This window comes from Podarcis tiliguerta, assembly GCF_965153285.1.
Source record: "Podarcis tiliguerta genome assembly, chromosome: 11".
NCBI lineage: Eukaryota > Metazoa > Chordata > Lepidosauria > Squamata > Lacertidae > Podarcis > Podarcis tiliguerta.
In genome coordinates this window covers 41,563,250-41,582,874 of record NC_139544.1, presented here as the reverse complement: position 1 = coordinate 41,582,874, position 19,625 = coordinate 41,563,250, and the positions used below count along the sequence as shown (strand labels likewise).

Sequence of the window (19,625 nt, the reverse complement as noted above, 5' to 3'; positions counted from 1 at the left end):
TGGTGTGCAAAAATGTGTATATTGCGGGGAAAGTACATAAAATGTATATATTAATGAAAATAGAATTCAACAAATTTTAGGCAAGAATTCATACAAAAATGTGCAGATTAGGAGGAACATATACTAAAATCTTGACAAACTTTTTTTTCAATAGAAGAAAATCACAAACCGACACAAAAGTTAAGATTGGAAAAATGAGATATGGATAGAACCAAAATAGACAGATTCGCCCCAGATTCAGGAGCCCAATTATAACTGGATTTATCAGAATCAAAGTGACATGCTAGTCATAGGAATGGCTTTCATGCTCCTTACCACCTCCAGCCTGGTTTGGACAGCCTTTAATTGCTTTGTAAGAGAAAATTTTCTAAGCTAAGCCTCGTTTATGTCTTATAAACTGTCTTGGTGACACTTTGATATTCAAATAATAAATTGATTACCATACAGTCCTGTGCCTGTTGGCTCAGAAGTAACTCCCACCCTATGTATAGGATTGCCACCTCAGTTTCTCTTCATGCTAACAAAGATAGCCTGTAAATAAGCCAATCTGTTTGCATTGCAGTCATGGTGCAATGAATAAAACATATTGGATTCAAATTCCTCTGGAGCTATTAGGACTAGCCTGTGGGGTGAGTCATGCTGTAAGGTTACCTAAATTGCTCTGATGAAGACAACCTGTATATTATCTTTCTATCCAGGGTTTATATACTGGACTAGTAAGAGGGAGACAGACAGAAATTCAGTCAATAATATTGGAAATGAATATTGAAATGGCCTTTGCTCTTCAACTTATATTGGGATTTTATCAGCAACAGTTCTGGAATATTTCTGGATTGATTGATTGATTGATTGATTGATTTTGCATACCATATGGGACATAATATGGAAACTATTCTCCTTTAGTTTGGGGGTGAGGATCTTGTGGCCCTCCAGATGTTGGACTCCAGCTTCCATCAGCTGCAGCCAGCACAATCAATGGTTAGGGCTGGTGGGAGTTGTATTTCAGAAACATCTAGAGGACTACAGGTTCCTGGTCTCTGCTATAGTTCTACAGCTTAATTCTGGTTCAAAATATAACTAAAGTGGAAACCCACACCCATTGTTGTTCAAATGCCCAATATCTAATTCGGTATACTAAATGCATCAGAATATTTTGTTTTGTTTTATTTTCAAGCATTTATTAAATTTACCTCTAAGCAGTTTTGGTAAACTGTTCTAGCTCCACAGAAAATAGCAATAAATATACTGGCTCTGTTTCACAGGGTGCCTCTACCAGAGCAGTTGAGAACTACTTTCTACTTTTGAAGCAGATTCAAATTAAAGCTCAGAACTAATAAAATCATGTTGGCTAGCTGGGCTTGGCTCAGAGGCTGCTCTGAGGTGTTCTGCCTTCTCTTGAAACCACTTTTTACCTCTGGGAAGCTGTGAAGATCAATGACTGGAAAGAAGAAAATGTGTGTCACAGTTGCCTATGAGGCTGAGGTGGCAATTTTGGTAAGTCAAACCTAATACAGTGGTACCTTGGGTTACAGACGCTTCAGGTTACAGACTCCGCTAGCCCAGAAATAGTACCTCGGGTTAAGAACTTTGCTTCAGGATGAGAACAGAAATCGTGCGGTGGCGGCATGGTGGCAGCAGGAAGCCCCATTAGCTAAAGTGGTGCTTCAGGTTAAGAACAGTTTCAGGTTAAGAACGGACGTCTGGAACAAATTAAGTTCTTAACCCGAGGTACCACTGTACTGGCAACCTTGAAGATTGAAATACATGTTCAGCAGAAAACATTTCTGTTAAGTGATTTGCAACTCAAGACATTTTACAAGTGGCTGGTACTCAAGCTGACAGTAGTTCCTGAATCTGGAATGTCAGGTGTGCCAAAGGAGAGAAGCAGCCAAACATGCAAAGAAGCCTTTTCACAATAGACCAAAGTGGGTCTTGTGACCTCCCTGATATCATATCGGAGCGTACAGATCAGACTGGTCTCCGTAACAAGGGTGCTCTGTTGTTGAGTTTCTGGGATACAGCAGCCCTGCAGCCCCCTTGATAAGAGTTCGGTCTCATTCTCTGGAGGAACTGGGTTCCTCAGGGGTATTCAGAGGAGAAGTGCTGTTAGTTCAGTGTATTAGCAATTGGTTTGCATGCAGGAGGTCTGAGGATCAGTTCCTGGAATGTCCAGGTAGGGCGGGAGGAGGCCTCCATCTGAAACTCTGGAGAGCCACAGCCACTCAGTTGTGGACAACATTGAGCTAGCTAGGTGGATTCAGTATAAGGCAGCTTCCTATGTTCCTATTCAGAAGGGCCCTTCATTCAAGGGAGATTGCATTTTAGTTACTGAGCAATCTGAAATAAACATCACACCAGCTCTTCCTGTTCTTATTCTGACATTATATATATCAAAAGCCATACAATAAACAGCAGTGATACATTAGACACACATGCCACTAGCCACACATGTGAGTCATTAAATCTTGGCAAATGTATCAGCTCCTTCAAATATTTGCTGATGTGGGCTCCCACAGGATATTTTTTCAAAAGAAAGTCTGGTGTACACATACGTTTCATATGCTGAGTTTGCACTGATGTGGGCTCAGCCAAGGAAACAGGTTTCCATAAAATATTGTATGCTTTCTGGTTTTATTGAAACCCCCATACCTCACACTCACTGTAAAAGAAATCTGACAGTGAGATAAATTAAATCACTACCCTATATAATATTAAGCTGTACTTTTCTCCGAAAGGTGACACTCTTAATCCTGCTATATTCTACATTCTGTCAACAACCAAATTTATGGAACTGGAAGTAATTCACAATCCCTTCATTCTCCTTTATGAACGTTCAAAGAATTTAATAAAATAAGTCTTGAGAAAGGGTTACCCAACACTCATGAAAAAAATAATCATGAATAAGAGTTTTTGGTTGTGTTTATTACATCTTTCCTACAAGAAGTTCAAAGCAGCATTACATGGGAGTTATTTATCTTCAGAAAAACAGCATGAGGTTGTGAAGGTTCGGCATTCTGTTGTACCTCAACTCACCCCCTAAGACCAACAGCCTTCTCCAAGCCAATGTCCTCCAGATGTTGTTGGACTCTAACTTATGTCTTGATTACTATAGTGCACTCTAAATGGGGCTTCTCTTTAAGACAGTCCAGAAACTGCAGCTAGTGCAGAATGCCATCACCAGAGTACTGACAGATACTTCTGCATGAAGGAATGTGACACCTATTCTGTGGGATTTGCCCCGGCTGCTTATATCTCATCAGGCCCAAGTCAATGCGATAGTTTTGACTTACAAAGTATTGAATGACCCAGGTACTTGTTGCTATATAGAGTAGTCTAGGCTCTGAGATTGACAGGGGATGTGGTACATTACGAGGAGACATAAGACAGGGCCTTCTTTGTAGTAGTGTCCTGGCTTTGGAACTCTCCTGCTGGAGGTGCCAATGGCTACATCATTAGTAAACTTCCAGCAGCTGGTTAAAACTGGAGATACTTAAGTAATTCTAGCTTAACTGATGCCTAAGGTCTTTGTTGTTTTTTATCTGCTGTGGTCTTTCATGGCCCTAAGGCAAGAAGGGGAAATGGCATCAATTAAAGAGAATGGAAGTGAGTTTACCAACCCTTCGCAGAGCTTAAAGACATGGCCTTTTCCTGCCAATCTTTTTACTCATCAGCTGGTTTCACAAGCTGTGTTCAGACATTCACCTGAACACACAGTGTTCAATAGTGAGGGCAGGCCAGGCAGACCCCACCACAATAACCTCAATATCCTGGAGAGTCACTCCCAGTCAGTGTAGACAATACTGAGGTAGATGGACTATTATAGGGCAGAGTCCTATGTGCCTATAGGTTTCTGAGCTGCAGGCCTTCCAAGCACTAGATGAACAATTTAGCCTCTGCTGAGCTCCTCACAAAGGACCTGTGTGTTCCTCCCAATGCTGGAGAAAGAACTGAGCAACTGCTAGCTTTTCATTTTCTTTTGTTAAAATTCCAAAAGCAGTAGGTAAATCAGCAACTAGGGATAGGGAACCTCCAGCCCACATGCTGAATGCAGACCTGCAGGCCTCTTTCTTTCTTCAGCTCTCAAGACTCCTTCCAGACCATACATAACCTCTTTCACCCTGCTCCACACCCTCTCTGAGCACTGGCTGAAATGTGTCTTTGAACTGCAATAGTGCTTCAAGCTTGCCTGGGTAAAGAATGGGGTGGGGTGAGGAATGTAGAAACCTCTGGCTTTTGCATGGATAGAATGCAGCCTCCATGTTTTCTTTCCCAAAAGACAATACTGGGTACACCCATGATCTACATCTCTCTGGTGTAAGTCCAAAAGGTACAATAAACCAAGTTAACAAGGCAAGAGCTAAGAGCTAATGCAAACACATAGCCCACCTTGAGTATACGAGCTCGGTCACAAACACTAAAATAATTCAGCCACTATTCTTTTTCTATTTCATTATACAAACCCAATCTGGAAATACAAAACCCAGAACACCTGGATACACTTTCGTTTGCCACTTCTTCTTTTTAAAAGCAGTTTAAACATCTGTTGAGAATGACCTTTTTGTACTCAATACTTAGGCTGATTTTACCTTGCTGTCTGTAGCACTCTCTTCTTCCATTCCTTCCTCACCACCCCCCAAGAAACACACACATTCAAATGCATATCTTGGCAAGCTTTGGAATTTTTGGCGCTTGAGCTGTCTGCTTCCTGTCTTTGTTATGCTTGATACTTCTAAGATTTTGGCTGGCTTCCAGGAATGAACCTCTTTGATATAAAATAGTAAGTTTCTGGCCTTCTAAGAACATGGCCTAAATAAGGGAACATGGTGATGGGAAGCACCTGTTCAAGACTGATGAATCATCGTCATCATCACCATCTGAATAACTGTACAATTCCAGGGGGAAAGGGCAGTGGAGAACCATGCCTGACCAGCAATCTCTCTTCAGTAAGATGTAATGCTTTGCTGTATTTCAGTATGTTAGGGGTGGGTGAAAGTGGCCCCTAAAATTCTCCATCTCAGTTGGAGATGGCGAAATAGTGATTATGCTGATGGTGTTCACTGAATATTCTCTGGGAAAGCAGAATTCTCCAAGCATTGGGAAGAGGCCAAAAGAGACAATTCTGAGAAAATTATCTTCTGAGAAATTTCAGCCTGAGAGCCAGTGTGGTGTAGTGGTTAAGAGCGGTAGTCTCGTAATCTGGGGAACCGGGTTCGCGTCTCCGCTCCTCCACCTGCAGCTGCTGGGTGACCTTGGGCCAGTCACACTTCTTTGAAGTCTCTCAGCCCCACTCACCTCACAGAGTGTTTGTTGTGGGGGAGGAAGGGAAAGGAGAATGTTAGCCGCTTTGAGACTCCTTCGGGTAGTGATAAAGCAGGATATCAAATCCAAACTCTTCTTCTTCTTGCTACACGCACCACTAGACAAGCTACCTCCACACCTCAAGGGAAAGGATGGATACAGCATAAGGAGAATGTAGGGCCGGGAAACAGGGGAACAGGAGACAGTGAGACATGGTAGCTGCTGTGAGCAAATACGTTCTTTGGACAGAGACCTGGTGCAAACCACACATGACAATTGCAGTTGGATATTAATTGCTCCTGAAGGTGCTTTGCATCAGAGAAGGAATGGGAGGGGAGGGCTTAATTCTTTCCCTATCATTGCTTTCTCTCTGAAACTTCAACACACCCAAGCATTTTACCCTAGTGTGGCTCTCCAGACCCCTGTTTGCAAGGTAAACATGGCTTTGAAATACACTGAGGGGGAAAGTGTCTTGTAAATAGCCACTTACCTATGACAAGCAGGTATTATCTTTAGACAACTAAGTTGGTAAGGAAGCTTTTGTAAAGCTCTCTTTCCTTTTAAATGTGTTGATGGGTTACAAATGGCTAAACAGTGGCTGGTAAACTCATGTTTCTTTTGTTTCCATGGGCTAATAAATCATGTGAGACATACAATAGAGAATATCAATGTATTTGTTGTTAACAGGGAAATTATGCAGAGAGCAATGTTTTTCAAAAGCAAGGGGCAGCAGGAAGCAACATACAAAATTGATGCAGTAAAATATGATCCATATTGCAACACTCTGAAACTCTTTATAATAATTGTTTTATTAATGTTCCAAAGTATACAGTGTTTCTAAAGGTCATCCAGAAGCAAAGAACAAACAAAATTCTTCTCATGTACTGTATGTTTCCTGGAATTTATATTCTCTCCTTGTAGAATCCTTTTCAAAAAAAACATGAGACTTTTCTTGTAGTTGTGCTATTTAAGGCTATTTTTTAAAAGTTGTTTTATTAATAGTGTTTTATAGAAAGTGATTGTTTTACTGATGGTTTGATAATTATTTTGTATGATTTATGTTGCAATTGTGATGTTCTTGTTTATTGTATGTAAGACGTTTTGAGACTCACGTGGGTGAAAAGCGACATAGAAATATAATAAATGAATGAATGAATGAAAATGAAGTTGGAATCCTGTTGGGATTTTCAGAATTTCAGGAATGCAATTGTGCTCAGGATTGCAACCCCCTTTGACACCTTGATCTCTTTTTCCCTCTCGCTTAATTCCACCTATATGACAATTGGCACAATCAAATTATTTACATTCCTTCTCAGCAGCATTTATTACTTCTTTATTATTTTGTTTATTATTTCAGGCTTGGAAGAGCTTCCTGTCTGCTCCAGTTAACTAGCTCAGCAGTGGGGAAATGGATTTTTAACAGCACTTAATCCACAGGCACTTTACATTTTTTGGTCAGATGTTTTCCCCGTTTTCAAAGTGTTTGTGCAGTGACAGCCACAGCTATGCTGTGAGAAGGATTCCTGGAACTGAAGGGCAATTGGAGCAGAGCAAGTCTGTTTCTGCAGAGAATCATCATCGTCCATGAACAAATGAGTGTATTCAGGAAATATTGGGATGGAAGAAAACAAAAGGATTTTTGTGGCATTGCTACAATTCTTTATTGATAAATAAGCAGAAAACTGTGTTTTGTTTAGCATGAAATATACAGCAGAGCTGATAAGAACTACCTTATCCTTTTGGCCAGCAAGAAGCAAAAAAAGTTGGCCTCATAGCATTGATACAAGGCCTGTGCAGTCCAGAAGCTCCCTATTGCCCATCAGTTTCAAAGAGAGGGATGTTGAAAGCACCTATTCCTTTCTAGTCTAAGGGCTTAGCACAAACAGCTCTAGACTGCTCACTAGCAAGGCCAGTATCAGCATGTGCTATCCTTAAGAACATCTTGTTCTCATTGTGGCCAGTCAGATGCCTGTAGGAAGACATTAGCAGGGCCTGAGTGCAACAACACTCTCCTCATTTTCAGTTTCCAGCAACTGGTAGTCAGAGGCCTATGGGGAGGTAGAACAGAGCCATCATGCCTAGTAGTCACTGACATTGTGGCCTTAAGCCATTGATAGTATCTTTAGTAGCTGTCAGAAACTAGCAGGGCCCACAGATAATGCCTACCCTCAAATCCTTTAACCATTTTTCTAGTGCTCCCCCCGCAATACTAGGTGGCCCCCAGTGGGGGGGGCGTCTAGGAGCTACCATTTAATTTTTCCACAACTCAGTGCCTTCAGATGTTTTGGACTACAGTCTCCCCTCAGAAATATTCAATTCTCAGCACCCTTAGCAAACTACAGTTCCCATGACTCTTTGGGGGAAGTCATGTGTTTTAAATGTGAATGTGCCCCATGTCTCTATATTATTGTATCGGGGGGAAGCCCGGAATGTGATGTGAGAGGTTACAGAATTTTCTCATTTGTACTTGATCAGAAAACTAATGCAAATATATATGAATAATGATGCACATCTTTAATATAGCAGGGAACACAATGTGTCTTGGTTAACACACATACGTGAGATCCTTTTATGGTAGAAAATTTCAGCACACAATGATGTGTGCTGCAATGATGTGTCTCCCTTTCCTCACAGCCACCCAGTCTTTGTGGCTGTGCAGCTATCGTCAGGCGGTTTCTAAGCTTCCATTGTTGTCTTTAGCAGAAATGACATCAGCCTGGCCACAACCCAGAACCACAGCGCTGCTTCTATTTGCTCTGCAACATTCTCTGCAGAGTCAGTCAACCTCTGCACTGCAAACGTAGCCACTGGTCATTTTACAGAAAGCATTGCCAGTGCTGAATAGGTAACCCACCTTTCAGGAAGCAATTTAACCATGTTTAGTGGTGACACATGTGATAACAGGAAGAACCTGTTCACACAGAAGACAATTAATAATTCCTTTTTCAGGGAGCCCAGTGTGTATAAGTGACATATCTGGTGTTGTTTTTACTGCTGATGTTTTTATTGTTGTTGTTTGATGGCCACATGGCTACACATGGTTTTAAAAGGATGTCGTGCAATTGTGATTGGTTCTGTTAATCTAGGCCTCCTAAGCCCAAATGGAATACAGCAATGGAAAAGTCCAACTCTGTGTGAGGCTGTGGAATTTTGATGAACCAAAGTAACAGACAGTCTGTGTGAGACCTTGGAGCTTGTGTTGATGATAAGAGTGAGAAAAACATTCCTGAGAAGAGCTTGAGAAGGCCATCAGCAGACAGCAGAGCAGGTGCTGAAGCCATAACATACGTGTGTGCGAGTGTTAAAGTTGCTGCTATGAAATATATCTGTGTGACCTGTGTGACAATGGAAAACGATGATGCATTGCGGTGATACCAGTAGGCTGTGATGTGCAGTGGGTCAAAAGTGATGCAATCCAATCTTTATTCGTTCAGTGTTCCTTCCGTATCCTTCAGATATTGCTGGACTGCAACTCCCATCAGCCTTGACCACTGGCCATTCTGACAAGGGGTGATGGGAGTCCAACATCTGGAGGGCATCACATGGGCTAAACTTGTGGCCTACATCATTCATAAAAGCAAAGGGTAATATGAGTTAGCTTCACTTTCCTCTAGTCAAGCACCCCAATTCTATGGGGCTGAGGCCTCTACAGCACCACTATGTCCTATCACTCAGGGCTCAGCCCTTCCCCCTCAATCTTGAGGAGGGAGAGGAGGCCTGGTGGGATGTCACCCTGACATGATATGGCCTGCCAGGATGTTGCCCCAGACCCCATGGCATCTCTGGACGCTGCATGGCCTGATGGGGTGTCACTCTGTCGTCTCTGGACGCCATGCAGCCTGAAGGGAAGTCACCCTGGGCTGACCAACACAGCCTGGCACACAAATGTTGGGAGGAGGCCTAGTCAGCCTCTCCTGGTGCGACAGTCGTCACGTGCAGCCCCCACTATGTTGGGCACAACTCTGTGCCTGTGCCTTCAGTTCAGTTACTCAGTAACTATTCCATCTTCGCTTTCTGAACCCAAGGTAGCACAGTGGTTAAGAGAGTGCATTGTGAGGAAGGAAGTCCCCATCCACTTCAAATCTTACATCTGTCATGAACTTACTAGGTGGCTTTAGGGCAGCTTTTCTATCCCTGTTTACTTCTGTTTGAGGAAAAGGTGTGAGCCAACTTTGCTGGCCCTGGTGCCCAAAATACACACCCTGCTGACCATGTGCCCTCAATGCCCATGAATTGAGCATGAACATCTGCAAAGAGAAGACATGTAAACAGGCCTAGCTAAATGTGCTCCACATGTAGCTGCATGCCCCCTTGCAGATTCCCATGCCAGACACATGCACGTTGAGGGGGATGGGTCCAGTGGGGCACCTGTTATCAGGGTGGGGTCAGCATTTCCATCCCACTGCTGTTTCTCCAAATGATAATCTTAAAAGAGTGATTTAGAGCTTTTCATGCAACCTCAGTCCTCCTATCTGCAATGCTGTGGTCTAAACCACTGAGCCTAGGGCTTGCCAATCAGGAGGTTGGCAGTTTGAATCCCCATGACAAGGTGAGCTCCTGTTGCTTGATCCCAGCATCTGCCAACCTAGCCAGTGCAAGTAGATAAATAGGTACCGCTCTGGTGGGAAAGTAAACGGCGTTTCCGTGCGCTGCTCTGGTTTCGCCAGAAGCAGCTTAGTCATGCTGGCCACATGACCCAGAAAAACTGTCTGCGGACAAACGTCGGCTCCCTTGGCCAGTAAAGAGTAAAGAGAGTAAAGTAAAGTAAAGAGAGATGAGCGCCACAACCCCAGAGTCGTTTGTGACTGTCAGGGGTCCTTTACCTTTACCTGAAAGGATTGTTGCATAGGTTACAAGGCAATGTATATGAAGAAAGAATATAAGAACAGCCCGATGGCCCATCTAGTCCAGCATCCCGTTCTCACAGTGGCCAACCAGATGCCTGTGGGAAGCCTGCAAGCAGGTCCTGAGTGCAACAGTACTCTTCCCTCCTGTGGTTTCCGGTGTCCAGGGGAACATATCCATAAGAGCTAGCTTTGAACGCTCGGAAGTGCTGCATAAATACTAAGTAATATTGTGACAAGTGTGCAAAAGACATCTACAGTGGTACCTTGGGTTACAGACGCTTCAGGTTACAGACGCTTCAGGTTACAGACTCCGCTAACCCAGAAATAGTACCTCGGGTTAAGAACTTTGCTTCAGGATGAGAACAGAAATTGTGTGGCAGCGGCGGGAGGCCCCATTAGCTAAAGTGGTACTTCAGGTTAAGAACAGTTTCAGGTTAAGAATGGACCTCCAGAACTAATTAAGTTCTTAACCCAAGGTACCACTGTATTTTAATTCCTTTGTTGTTCTTTTTATGTGTGGGTCTTTGCGACCCTCCCTATTAGATGTCTAGCCTAATATCTGACCTGATCTGGGCATTGTACTGAAGACTGACTTCTGCTTAGCTGAATATTCATTAGAACTCTGTACAGTCAGTATGTTTATTCTCTTTGACTCACTGTAGTCAAGCGTTTCGATATGGCTGGGGTTTTGTTTTTTTGTTTTTATACGGTGCCCATTATTCTGAATGACACAGACTCCTCCTGCTATATACCACCCCTTCCTAATATCCACCCAAGCCTAATTCCCATTCTTCCAAATTGATGCCATGGGGAATGATCCCAAAAGAGAACGACCTTTCGGTGCCTTGGAAGGATGCCATTCCTCCCCTTCTTTATGACTGTGTCAAAAAATGGGAAAAGGCCATCCCACCATCTCCTGATTCATGGCTAGTTTAAGTATGGGAAATGGCTTATGTGGTAAAACTGGCTATTGGAAGCAGAGAAGGCAGACAAAAAGTTAATTGAAAATGAGGTTTATTTGCATTTTATGGGAATAACATAGTACAAAAGCAAATTAATCCACATTTTACTTCACAGGCGCACCATGCATTTAAAGCTTCCCCCAAAGAATCATGGGAACTGTAGCTTACCACTCACAGAGCTACAATTACCACTCAGCGGAGACAATACTGAGCTACATGGACCAATGATGTAAGGCTCCTCCATGTCTCTCCCTCCCACCACATGTCTTCCAGCCAGTATTCTTGGCTGTGGCAAGTCTTCCAGATATTGAGAAGAACTTGGATGTCATTGCCAAATGTCCAAAAAGACTCGATTCCTGTTTAATGCATTTTTGCACCTACCTAATGCCTGAAAAATCTCAGTTTTCAACATTGGTCTGGGCCAAATTGTCACGGCAGGTTGGTTCTAGGGTTGGCATCAAGGGTTGGTCATCAGCCAGGGGCTCATGTGCCAAAAGGGGGTCCACTGACAAAAGCCTCCTGCAGCAAGGAGGGATGGGGGCCCATAATGGTGGTCTTGTTCCAGGCCCTCCAGATCTCGAGTGATTGGCACTGTCTTCTCTGGCCTCTCTTGTGAGGTGGGAGACGTCTGGGAGAAGATCATTACAATTCAAAGGAGAATGGGTTTATACGTTATTGGCCTGGCTGCAGAAAATCATCTAAATCAGTGGTAGCAAATATTTTGGCAGGTATGCCACAGCATAAATCTAACGTACAAGATAATGTCACTAGAGTATGAGATTTGACTCTGTGCCAAAGGCTCCTTTACAGACATGCCATATATTGCCATTGCCTATGTTAAGTTGTGGGTGAACATATCAGACGACACAGCGATTCTTCAAACAGCTCTTGTTTATTCACAGGCCAGAACAGAACTGAACTAAAGGGTTCAGCCATCCTGCTTATATAGAGCTCCACTACAATGCAACAGTAACCATTTTCTGTAACTATCCAATTACTGAACGTCACTTTCAATCCCTTATTTGCATATGTGGACCTGAGTGAAACTATCTACAGTATCCCCCTGCTGGCCCAGGGTGAGAACTTCAGTACATAACAGCCTAGCCAACGGTGGGCACCTTGTGGCCCTTTAGTTGTTGTGGGGCTCCCATTAGCCTTTGCAAACATGGCCCATTCCAAGGTATGATGGGAGCTGCAGTTCAGCAAGTTCTGGAGGGCAACAGGACAGAGCCATTTGTGGCCTTTCTGCTGCAGGCAGGCGGCCCACTAGCATAAAAGTTTAGCAGAAGAGTTTATGCAATTTCAAAAGAGTAATTAGCCCTGTTGCAATCATCACTCACATTCACATAACCTTTCCCCAGTTTGGTCTGTCTTATTTTTAAAAACTATTCTTCCTTCCATCCTTCTCAAATGTTTCTTCTTTCCCTCCATTGCGATAAGAGTGTGGAGAAAGGCATTGCAATAGGAGACCGGAAATTGTAAACTGTGTGTTTCAGCTATAAATTTCAACAATCTGTCACTTAATACCATCAGACTGCACAGTGGAAGTCTGAATTGCACAACCAGACATATGTCTTTAAGGAAGGAGGATGCCGGGCAAATGCAGCCTCGAAACGCTTGCACCATCCAACCGCTGAGAAAGGAAGCCTGAGCCTTAGTCATTGTCTGCAGAGACTCCAGGGAAGCTAACTAAATTCAGGCTAATTTGGGGCACCTTTTATAGGCGTGAAAAAGATCTGTGCAGCACTTTTAACCATTCTTTTCTCCAGTTACAAACTGATTGTGCATGAGCCAGGAATCCAAGGAACAAAAGCTTTTCGATGTTGAATTTTATAAAGATATGTGCAACTGGCCTGTATCCATTTTTGAGGGAAGATTTGCTAAGGAAAACATGGCAATAGTTCAGTATCAAAGCTGGAACAGCTTTCAGGAATCAATGCATGCAGTCATAGCTTCCAATCCAGGCCACTACCCTGATAACTACACATGTCACGCCTCTAGCATTGCTTCTGAGTAACAGTTGCTAGGAAGAACTTTCTGACAGTAAGAGCTGTTCAATAATGGAACAAACTCTCACGAAAGGTGGTAGACTCCCCTTCCTTGGAGGTTTTTAACCAGAGGTTGGATGGCCATCTGTCATGTATGATCTAGTTGAGATTCCTGCATTGCTCTAGTTATCTCCCGCTTGGACTACTGCAATGCGCTCTACGTGGGGCTACCTTTGAAGGGGACCCGGAAACTACAACTAATCCAGAATGCAGCAGCTAGACTGGTGACTGGGAGCGGCCGCCAAGACCACATAACACCAGTCTTGAAAGACCTACATTGGCTCCCAGTACGTTTCCGAGCACAATTCAAAGTGTTGGTGTTGACCTTTAAAGCCCTAAACGGCCTCGGCCCAGTATACCTGGAGGAGCGTCTCCACCCCCATAGTTCTGCCCAGACGCTGAGGTCCAGCAGCGAGGGCCTTCTGGCGGTTCCCTCATTGCGAGAAGCAAAGCTACAGGGAACCAGGCAGAGAGCCTTCTCGGTAGTGGCGCCCGCCCTGTGGAACGCCCTCCCATCAGATGTCAAAGAGATAAACAACTACCTGACATTCAGAAGACATCTTAAGGCAGCCCTGTTCAGGGAAGTTTTTAATGTGTGACATCTTAGTGTATTTTTGGTCTTTGTGGAAGCTGCCCAGAGTGGCTGGGGAAACTCAGCCAGATGGGCGGGGTACAAATAAATTGTTGTTGTTGTTGTTGTTGTTGTTGTTGTTGTTGTTGTTGTTGTTGCAGAGGGTTGGACTAGATGACCCTCAGGGTCCTTTCCATCTCTAAAATTCTGTGATCTCAGAACCCTGGCATTTATACATTCAACATGGGGGGCAGATACAAGATTGGTCCTAGACTGAGTGGTACCTACTTTCATTTGTGTGCATGATGCCTTGAGTGGATAGATTAGATAGCTTGTGATGGCTGCCCCACCTTCGCCCAGCATCTAGGGAGTTGCCCCCAAAATCCAGCTTAGACCTGAACCCAGCCAATTAAATCATTATTAATTATGAATGAATTAATAAATTAATGGATATGCAGCTTGATGACAAAACAGACTTCTAATTAGTTCAGCGAAGTATGAAAAACCAATTACACACACATTAAAACATAAACCTCCATAATTAAAATACAAAAGAAAACAATCCCCTAATAGCACTGGAATATGAACACCGCTGCTTTAAATAAGTGATAAAACAATCCCATTAAAGCAAACACAGCAATTAAAACAGGAGACTCAGGTTGAGAGATCAAGGGAACATTTGGGTAAACAGCTGCATCTTCAAAAGCCAGTGGAATGTTAATTAATTCCCTAGCTAGTCTACAGCACTGTTTCCCAACCTTTTTCCTACTGTGGCCCCCTTCCGACCTTGTTTCCTTCCTGTGCCCCCCATGGGCATAGCCAGGGGGGCAACTGCCCCCCCCCAATAAGTAAAAATCAATACAAATCTGAGGTTCTGCCCTCCCTAACAAAAGCCTGGCAAAAATCCATGCCCCTGACCCCATCCTGCTGATAGAAAGGTACCGGTAGCTATTTAAATGTTTTGTATATAAGTAGAAAATGTTTTATTTATAATTTTTATAATTTATACAAAATGCAATTACATAAAATGACAGGGACCTAATGAAATGCTATAACATCCCTGAGAGATGGCCATCCAACCTCTGCTAAAAAACATCCAAGGAAGGAGAGTCCAGAACCTTCCGAGGGAGATCCATCTTCCATGTGTTATAAAAAGTAAACAACACTTATTTGTCATCAGTTATTTGACACAGAGGGGGAAACCTACAGAGTCAGGCCTTGCATCCTTAATGGTTTTTTAACCATCTTCACTGCAAAGCCCTGTGACACCTTCTCCTCATTCTTGAGAAGTCTCTCTCCATCTGGTTTAATGTACTTTGATGTTTTAACAGGGTTGTTTTTGATGAGCCGAAGCCAAGTTTATAGCCGTATGAAAACGGTTACCACAGAAAGAATTACCTGCCTACCCCACACATTACAATCCTTAATTCAAGTAATATTGATCTTTGTGTCATGTGACCAGACATTGTGCAAATTTATGGGCCTGCAGAAAAATAAGAATCAGGTTGGCTAAGCATAAAATTAAGAGCTGCCAATATATAGGCATAGCTGTCAACTTTCCCCTTTTTTAACGGAAAATTCCCTTATTCCGAATAGGATTTCTCGCAAGAAAAGGGAAAAGTTGACAGCTATGTATATAGGATTGTGGTGAACCCAGCCCCATCTCACCAACTACATAGCGCAGTCAGTCTAAGAGATAGCAACAGAGATTATGTGGGTTTTCCACATTCATTTATTTCCCTACCTAGCACATATTGCAACTAGCTTCATTGTATGGTAGTATATAAGGGAGAGAGCATGTCAGAAAGGAATGCCAATATCCTGCAGTCACATATCATTAGTGAGCAATTGCTGCAACTTCTTCCATGTTTGTTTAACATCTCCTTCTGAGGTCTGTTATTCTTGGCACTGCCAGCTATTGTGTTATCTAAGTAATGCAAAATGAACTATGTACCAATGTGAAGGATACTGGGCAAGATACAAACTTAAAACACTTTTATATCTCATTTATTTCAATGTCAGTGTTAATGTCGGAATTTAACTGAAAACAATGGGAGTTGCTGTCTTATTTTAAGGCAGTATACTCAGAAGGTATGCCTTACTGAGACATACTTTGCAGTGAGTGCTTATAGCTGCAGTGTTTAAAGTGATTAACTATGACTGATTGTTTATTTCTCCTCTAGTTTCCGAGTAGAATACTCGACTGCCTTTTTTTTTTTAACCTTTGATACATATCCCTTTAGGGTCTTAACATTTAACTGGAAAGAGGAAGTGTGTTGATAAGAAATATCTGTTAAGGAAGGAATGGCAACTCCTACATGATTTAAATCTCTCTTTTTCTTTTTCTGTCAATTAGCAAACTTCCCAAATCACAGTTCACAGAGTTCAGGGTAGGTGGGGTAAAAGCTATGAGGATTAAGCAATTTCGAAACCAGTTTAAATTTGTAGTGCAAATGCACTCATTTCCGTCTCTTTGGCTCCACTGTCCATTGGAAACTAAAGAAATCAGATATTAATATTAAGGAATACATCTGCATCCCACCTTACCTTCAAGGAGTTTCCAGGCAGCATACTTGGATCTTCCCTCTTCCATTTTATCCTCACAACAACCCTGTGAAGTATGTTAGTCTGGGAGATAATGACTATCCCAAAGTCAGCCAGTAAACTCCATGGTTGAGTGCAGAACCTGGCAATCCTTCAAGGGTGTGGAACCTCAAGCCTGGAGGACAAATGTGGCCCTCCCGGTTTCCTTGTGTGGCCCTTGGGACTTTCCCCATGTCACACACCCCACACTGGCCTTGTCTCACACCTTCCCAGAAATTTTTTTTCCTGGCTGGAATATGAACCTGAACCTCTTCCAAGTCTGAATGGAGGATAGAGAGGCAAGTGTAAAGAAACTAGCCTACTGTATAAAGAGACAATCTCCATTCACTTCTCTACCCACAGCTGCTTCTGGCCCCATCGACCTCTAGCATGTGGCCCTCAGAAGGCTGCCCAGAGTGGATTGCTGTCCTCAGGCTGGAGAAAGGTTGCTCACCCCCAGGTCTCCTGGGTCCCAGCCCAGCACTCCAACCACTGCTACACCATGCTGCCACAATCTGTGGGCAGGATTCCTGCGTTGCAGCGGGTTGGACTAGATGACCCTTGGGGTCCCTTCAAACTCTATGAATCTATGATAATCTACTCCTCTGAATGCAGCCCTTTCTTCACCTTTTGTTCACTAAACATGGTGTGCTTCAAATTTCTCTACATTGCTTCTCTCTCTCTCTCTCTCTCTCTCTCTCTCTTTTAATGTTCTAAGTATTTTTCATGGCATGTTATACACAAATCATGTTGGGATTACTCTGCACCATACATGGGGTTTAACATCAATCATCTGCAACAAATTCCGTGCATTTCATGTAGCCCTTCAGTCACTTGTTTCCTTTCCAAGAAGTTTGAAAAACACCCAGCAAAGCGCCATTCCAGCACTTAATCTTCCCCGTCTCCTTCCCTCCAGCCTCGCATGAGACTTACGTCTCTCATACCGCGCGAGGTCAAGGAAACATTACTCAGCTTAAACCTTTCAACTCGCAAACAAACAGCTTAATCAGCGGTTAGTGGGATTTGCACACACACACAGTAGGTATAACGTCTGCAACAAAGGAACGAGGAACAAGGAAGCAGCTCTAGAAGTGGAGAAAAGGAACATGTCGAAAACTTTGCCACAAAGTCTTTCTCCCACAAACAGTTCTATAGCCAGGGGTTCCACCGACTGCAATGAATGAAAGCTTTGTGCTGAAACTGAACTTTTATGGGGAGTTTTGGCAAGAGCTGCCTATTTCATTTCATTTTGAACCAAGTTTTGATTAATACAGCATCCATTGTGTTTGTCGTGACAATTATTTTCAGCAAGAAGCGGCTCTGCTTGGGCTGCTCGGATTTCATACGGGTGAGGGATGTTTGGGGAGAGTGTGTGCTTTGTTCAAGGAGGAACTACACATCTTAGGATGCTAAATTATGCCCCTCTTTGATTTGCAACCTGTCTTTCCTGGTTGTCAGCGTCCTGGCACAACCTCAGAAGGGAATGGATTCAGCTCAGTTGTGGGACCTTCCAGCAGATCCACATCACAGGGATCTGCGACTCATCAGATAAGATGGCTCAGAATTATGTTCATTTGGACTAGGATTCATGTGGATAAGGATTCATGTTGCCTCAAAGGGGCACACTGCCCTATCATGGCCCCATTCTGACAGCAAATGAATTGTTGGCACCCCTAATTTGACAGTACAGTGGTACCTCAGGTTAAGTACTTAATTCATTCCGGAGGTCCGTTCTTAAGCTGAAACTGTTCTTAACCTGAGGTACCACTTTAGCTAATGGGGCCTCCTGCTGCTGCCGTGCCACTGGAGCATGCTGCTACGCCACCGCCACACTATTTCTGTTCTCATCCTGAAGCAAAGTTCTTAACCTGAAGCACTATTTCTGGGTTAGCGGAGTCTGTAACCTGAAGCATATGTAACCTGAAGCGTATGTAACCCGAGGTACCACTGTACAGCAATAAATAAGACAGCAGAACAGATGCAAGGGGTAACCGGAGCCTCAATAATATATACATGTGTCCTCGCCCCGGGATCAATGGAAGACATGGCTATATTATGAGCCACCTCCAGTAGCATGGGTGTAATGTACTGCACATAATATATGGCAAAACCTACCAAGATTTCAGTATGTGCTACAAATTAAAAAAAAGACAAAGGAACTTGACGTTAGATTTTATTTGCAGAGGAATATAACCATATTGCATTTCTACATTATAGTTTTACTTTTTCATAAATTATTTTGCAACATACATTTTCCTTGTATAAAATATACTTTCTGTATAAAAGCCAATTTATCACAATTCAGCTTTGTGATTTTGGAAATCAAACACTATTCTCAAATCCCAGTGTAACAAAAAGCAGCAGGGGGCAAAGAACAATTTATCTTGCAATTCATGGGAAGAAGATGTCTACCTGGACCGTAGGATGGGGTGGGCTTCCTCCTCTGAGGACAAAGAGAGAAGCTTGCCTTCACATAGCGAGGCCCAACCCCATATATCCTGTTTCCCATTACCAAAGAAACTTTCACAACCCTTGCCTTCCCCAAAATCACAACGCCATTGCTGATAGAAACTAACAGAGAATATGTGTTGCGGACAGATCTGGGGAAAGCATGAATCCCAAGCACCCCAAAAAAACAATTCAGGAAGGAAACTATGCCAGCAGCGAAGCTCATATGGCGGAATTCAGTAAATCCAATCAAAACGTAAGAGGACAGGGGAGCTCAAGAGTGCTACTCTACTTTCACTTCCCCACTGCCAGTGCAAAACCAGCAAAGTACTGGATGTGGGAGGGGATTGATCAGTCTTAATTTATCCCTCCCCCACTTTTATGGCTGCAGTATTACAAGGTAAAATAAAATAAAATCCAGCCAGAATGAAACATTTCTCCATTTCATTTCATTTGTTTTCCTTTTTTCCTCTTGCGATCAGTGGAGACTAAAAGTGTTGGACTTTTGTGGCATTGTACCAACAGCACATAGCAGACCGGTAAGATTTCTCAATGCAACAGCAGTTCCAGTGTATGGCAAGCTGTGTCTTGCAACAATGCAGGCTGCTTTTCTTTTAAAACAAGAAAACGATAGCAGCTCAGTGCCATGCGTGGGTCTAGACACGTACATCTTGGGATGAGAATAGTTACTTTTCGAAATGAGAAATGTCGGGTGGCGCTGTGGGTTAAACCACAGACCCTAGGAGTTGCCGATCAGAAGGTCGGCGGTTCGAATCCCTGTGACAGGGTGAGCTCCCGTTGCTCGGTCCTTGCTCCTGCCAACCTAGCAGTTCAAAAGCATGTCAAAGTGCAAGTAGATAAAAACGGC

The 19,625-nt window shown here is 43.2% G+C and overlaps 1 protein-coding gene across 2 annotated transcripts in view; it reads right to left on the bottom strand.

Moving 5' to 3' along the window:
- Positions 1 to 18,469: 18,469 nt before the first annotated feature.
- Positions 18,470 to 19,625, bottom strand: part of LOC310659347 (chondroitin sulfate proteoglycan 4-like) — a 38,962-nt gene continuing 37,806 nt past the window's right edge. For both annotated transcript variants that reach the window (XM_083402592.1, XM_083402593.1), the window contains one exon: positions 18,470 to 19,475. The gene's annotated coding sequence lies outside the window, so the exon portion shown is untranslated. The remainder of the gene's footprint in view (positions 19,476 to 19,625) is intronic.